Consider the following 5,816-nt stretch of genomic DNA (forward strand, 5'->3'; position numbering starts at 1 on the left):
TTTGTGCAGTGTGAGGTGATGAGACTGAGTGATTTCTTCATCTAGACATAGTGTAGGGTTAGTCACGGTTGACCTTAGGTTTTGTACCGTGTGCTTTAGGATTTTCATGACTCATTGAGCATTGATTAGGAAGTATAATGGTCGGCCTTGCACTTGAAGCATAAGTCTTAGTGGGAGCATTGTCAAAGTACCCCATTTCTATCGATTGCCTTACCTCTCACTTACTTGTGCCTCTCATTTTTGTTCCTTTTATTTCTGTTTACATCACATCTCACCATAATCATTATTCATCTTCACTTGGTTTGGTAGCAATTTAGGTATTTTTATTTTCTACTGTCTGTGGATACGATACCCCACTCATTTGGGATTTATTACTTCGAGAAACCCGTGCACTTGTGGGTCACACGCAAGGGGCGTTGTCACTTGTTCTTCTAAATAACTATTCCCTATGGATTCGACTACCCACACACGTAAGGGGTGTGTCAAGTTTTTGGCTCCATTGCCGGGGAATAAGCATTTAGGAAGCATTTGCACTTTTCTATTTCAGCTATTCATCACTTGTGCTATTTCACCCATTTTTCATTCTTCCATTATTCTGATTTGTTTTTCTTTCTTTGGTTACAGCTCCAGGTCATGACCCGAGGTAATCCTTCGACATTGGTTGAAGGTAATCCGGAAATTAAAAGAAGAACTCATAGACGTGGAAAGGAACTTGTATAAGAACAGTCAAATCAAGCTGAGATAGAAATTGAAGGTTTTGACAATATGGCCAAACATCATGAATAGTAGCGGACACTTTCAGATTATGCAAGACCCGCAGTTCTTGGCACGCAATCTAGTATCGTGTGGCCACCAATTACAGCTCAGAACTTTGAGGTCAAGCCAGGTTTCATCTAGATGCTACAACAGTCTGCACAGTTTAGGGGATTCTTTTGAAGGATGTTTGTGCAATTTGGAAAAGGTACTAACTCAACGAGAGGAGACCAATTTAGTGCTAAATTAGGAGAAGTGTTAGTTTCTGGTAAAGGAAGGGATAGTTTTGTGTCACCAAATTTGGCGAAGATTGAGACTATTGAAAAGCTTCAGCCATCGGTCTCTATAGAGGACATTTGGAGCTTCCTAAGTCATGTTTATTGGCGGTTCATCAAAGCCTTTTCAAAAATTTCTAAACCAATGACTAAGCTTTTGCAAAAGGATGCTTCTTTCAATTTTGATTAATGACACACCCCTCGCATTTGTGTACCGCAAGTGCACGGGTTGTCCAAGTAATAAAGTACCCCGGTGAGTGGGCAGTCGTATCCACAAGGAATAGTTGATATGAAGCAAGTAATAATGCTATTTAGCTATCGAGTAAATCAATTTGTGACTTGAGTGAACAATATCGATGAAAATGAAATAAAGAAAAGAGAAAGAAAATGCAATAGGAGTAAGGAGAGGTAATTGACATGACTGAATATGTGTGTAAACAGCAAGTGCACGGGTGTCAAAGTAATAAATCCCAGGTGAGTGGGTATCGTATCCACAGGGAATAGTGAATAGACGCATAACGATTACTATCTAACTATGATGAGAATAAATCGATGGTATGATAAATGAGATTGATATAAAAAGAGATAAAAGAAATAAGAACGAGAATCACAATAAAATTGAGACTAAAGGCAATCGATAGAAGTGGGGTACTCGGACAATGCAACCCCTAGGGTTAATATTTCAAGTGCAAGACCACCAATTATGGTTCCTAACTGATGCTTAATGAGTCGTGGAAATCCTAAAGCCCACGGTCCCAAACCTAAGGTTAACCGTGACTAACTCTACACAATGCCCAGGCGGAGAAATCGCTCAGTCTGAACACCTCACACTGTGAAAAGTTGCATGGAGATCTAGGGATTCCAAGTGATAAACCCTTTTCCTATGTGTAGATTTAACCCTTTGGTCCAGGCGAAAGATCCCTAGTCACAATTAAGCCCCAGATACTAAAGTCACTTCAACGCTTCACTCTGTTGCTCGCGTAACTAAGCCCCAGCCGAGTTCATCCTTTAGCACTTCACTCTATTGTGACCGCATAGAACTCTAGGAAATGGAGGTAGGATTAATCACACTGGAGGGGAAAGGGGACACTCCGCTACCTCTCGACTCACCCTCTCAACCCTCTCCAATCTAGAACTGTCTAATCCTCATGATGTGTCATTCATCCACAAAGGCTACCAAGATGGACTCTCAACACTAGTGATACTCTAAGGGAGAAATCATTCAATAAGCATTCAATATTAGAACTCAATTAAAGACATCAATTAAGGAAAGCATAATAAAAGGTCAATGAAATAATAACATCCTAGGGTTTACATAATCCAAGTACCCACTAGGGGGTTTAGCTCTCCATGGAGCAAGATACAATCAATAAAAAAATTAAAAGCAAAAAACAAGTAATCCATAGGAAAACTCCCTCGCTATTTGTATAGGGTTTAGCTCTCCATGGAGCAAGATACAATCAATAAAAAAATTAAAACCAAAAATAAGTAATACATAGGAAAAACCCCTCGGTATTTGTATCGATGGTCTTGTGGAGTGGTCTCGTCCTTTAGAAAGGTCCCCTTGTCATGCTTAGGGCACACCTCGCCAAATCGGTGCCGACGAAAGATCCCCAAATAACTATCTTCCAAGAGAATCGCAGTGTTGAAGCTGGAGAACTTCTCTAAAAGCTTTGCCAAAATCCCTCTAAACCCTAGCTGCAATCCTCTCAAAAGATGGAGAAAAGATGGGGAAAAGAATGTTGAAAATTGGGCTGAAAATAACGGCTTTAAATAGGCTGGAATCGGGCATCCACACGGGCCTGTGGATGTTCCACATGCCCACTATGGACTTTCTACACAGGCGTGCGGAATTTCCACATGCACGTGTGGATTCTCTAGAATTCTAATTTTCGGCCAGCTGTGAACAGTACCTGCTACAATAAATTTTTACAGTAATTTGCTATAGTAATTGCTACATAACCCCCTCCCCCGGCAGCCAAAAACACTCCCGAATCCACTTTTCATCGAGACAACATAAATGGCCACATGTTTATGCTGTAGATCATGTTACTTCTTCAAAAAATGGGTTCATTGGTGAAGATCTTGCTATCATTGCACAAGTTGGGATATGACTGCCTTTGTGCCCCTCCAACTCATCGTAATTGCTCAAATACATGGAAGTTGGCATACATTCATGTATTTTAGTGCCCCTACTTGTGTCTTCGCATTTGTTCCTTCCAAGATTCCACTAAATAGTGCATTCATGATCTACTTTTGACTTCTTTTCTTAATACTTAGCTTCACAACCATACATGAGCAAAAGAACACAAATGTACATGTGTTATCGCTTAAACCTAATAAAAGTAACGCTCAAAGTAAGGAAAGAACACTTTGCATTCTTAACACACAAGAACTCATCAAACTCCCCACACTTAAGCTTTTGCTTGTCCTCAAGCAAATTAATAAAACATTGAAGCATAGAAAAAGGAAAGATTGAAAGTGCTCGGCTTTAGGATGTGTTTCTCCATTGAGAGCTAAACCTATAGTGGGTGCATGGACTTGTAAATCCTAGGATGATTTTGATTCAATGACCTTTATTATGCTTCTTTAATTGATGTTTTAATTGAGTTCTATCCTTGAATGCCTATTGTATTGATTTTCTCTTAGAGTGACACTAGGGTTGAGAATCCATCTTGGTAATCCTTATGGATGAGTGACAATCCATTAGGATTAGAAAAAAAAGGTTAGAGAGGGTCGAGAGGGTTAGTCGAGAGGTAGCGGAACGTCTCTTTTCCCTTCTGATGTAGTTTATCCTACCTCCATGTTCAAAAAGTTCTTTGCGGTCAAGATAGAGTGAAGTGCTAAGAGACAAAATCTATTGTGGCTTAGTTGTGCATACAATAGGGTGAAGTGTTGAAATAATCCTTAGTACTGATACTTAATCGTGACTAGGGGTCTTTCGTTTAGGCCAAAGGGTTAGATCTATTTTAGGGAATAGGGTTTACCACTTGGAGTCCCTAGAGCTTCATGCAATCCCACACAGTGTGAGGCGTCAAGAGTATCGCTTTCTGTCGGGGCATAGTATAGGGTTAGTCACGGTTGACCTTAGGTTTGGGACTGTGTGTCTTTGGATGTCCGTGACTTATTAAGCATCAGTTAGGAGGCATAATGATTAGTCTTGCACTTGAAATAATAGTCCTAGGGTGAGCAAAGTTTGGGTACCCAATCTCTCTATCGATTAGCTCTCCTTATTCCTATTACACTTTTTTTCTTTTCTTTACTTTTATTTAAATTGATATTGTTCACATAAGTCCTCAATCATTTTCACTATAGTTAAATAGCAATTCTTGTGTTTCTGAGCACTATTTCCTATGGATACGACTACCCACTCACCGAGGTACTTTATTACTTCAATAACCTGTGCACTTGCGGTACACACACGCAAGGGGTGTGTCAAGTTTTTGCTGTCGTTACTGGGAATAGGTGTTTTGCAAGCATTTTGCACATTGCTATTTTACCTATTCATCATTTTCAGACCTTCTTATAATTCCATGGTTCTGATTTATTTTTCTTTCTTTGGTTATAACTCCAGTTTATGACCCGAGGAAAACCTTCGACATTTGTTGATGGTAATCTGGATATTGAAAGAAGAATTCATATATAGGGAAAGGAACCTATACAAGAACACTCAAATCAAGCTGAGATAGAAAGTGAAGGGTCTGATAATATGGCAAAACAGCGTGAGCAGTAGAGGACACTCTTTGATATGCCAGGCCTGCTATTCTTGGCTTGCAATCAAGTATTGTGCGGCCAACGATCATAGCTCAAAGTTATGAACTCAAGCCAGGCTTCATCCACATGTTATAGTAGTCGGCATAATTCAATGGTTTGGCCATTGAGGATCCAAACAATCACATTGAGAACTTATTAGAAGTGTGAGACATGCTAAAGATTAATGGTGTCATGGATGACGCTATCAAGTTGAGGGCCTTCCCATTTTCCTTAAAAGGGAGACCAAAGTAATGGCTACATTCATTACCTAAAGCATCGATCACTACATGGGAGGAGATGGTAGAAACTTTTCTTGCCAGATATTTTCCTCCTAGAAGGAGATATCTTCTTTTATGCAAATGGAATTGGAGTCTCTTTTTGAGAGATGGGATAGGTTCAAGGATCTCCTGCGGAAATGTCCTCAGCATGGATTCCCCGAGTAGATCATCATCCAATCCTTCTACAATGGTTTGTACAAAAGCACAAAGCAATTACTTGATCCTGCAACAGGAGGTACCTTAGGAAGCAATATCCCCGCAGAAGCTTGACATCTTATTGAAGAAATGGCTATGAACAATTATCAATGGAACACACGAGAAAGAATGAAGATAGCTGGACTTAATGAGATTGATGCAGTCACATCATTAGTGGCCCAAGTTGAATCATTGACCACATGCTCCATCTGATTGCTATATTTATATTGGTGGTACTACTTCCGTGGAACAGGTTGATTTTATCGGTAATGCAATGAGAGACCAAAGAAATCCATATAGCAACACCTACAATCCGTGGTGGATGAGCCACCCAAACCTTTCTTGGAGTAATCTGCGGCAATAAAAGGTTATGGCACCACCAGATTTCCAACAACAACAACAAATCCCGAACATGGAAATCGAGTTTTAGGGTTGGAGAACCCGATGACTGATTTAAGAAGGCTTTGACCACGTTCTATTCAATCTTCGGATACAAGATTTCAATTGGTTGAAGCCACACCTCGCAACCATACCACATCATTGCACAACTTGGAGAACCAAG

General features: G+C 40.0%; 1 non-coding gene across 1 annotated transcript; it reads right to left on the bottom strand.

Annotated features, from left to right (window-relative positions):
- Window positions 1–5,108: 5,108 nt before the first annotated feature.
- LOC120279829 lies at window positions 5,109–5,214 on the bottom strand. Its single transcript, XR_005542129.1, has one exon. It is a non-coding gene; the product is annotated as a small nucleolar RNA R71 (small nucleolar RNA).
- Between the last annotated feature and the right edge of the window lie 602 nt (window positions 5,215–5,816).

This window comes from Dioscorea cayenensis, chromosome 16 (assembly GCF_009730915.1).
Source record: "Dioscorea cayenensis subsp. rotundata cultivar TDr96_F1 chromosome 16, TDr96_F1_v2_PseudoChromosome.rev07_lg8_w22 25.fasta, whole genome shotgun sequence".
Taxonomy (NCBI): Eukaryota; Viridiplantae; Streptophyta; class Magnoliopsida; order Dioscoreales; family Dioscoreaceae; genus Dioscorea; species Dioscorea cayenensis.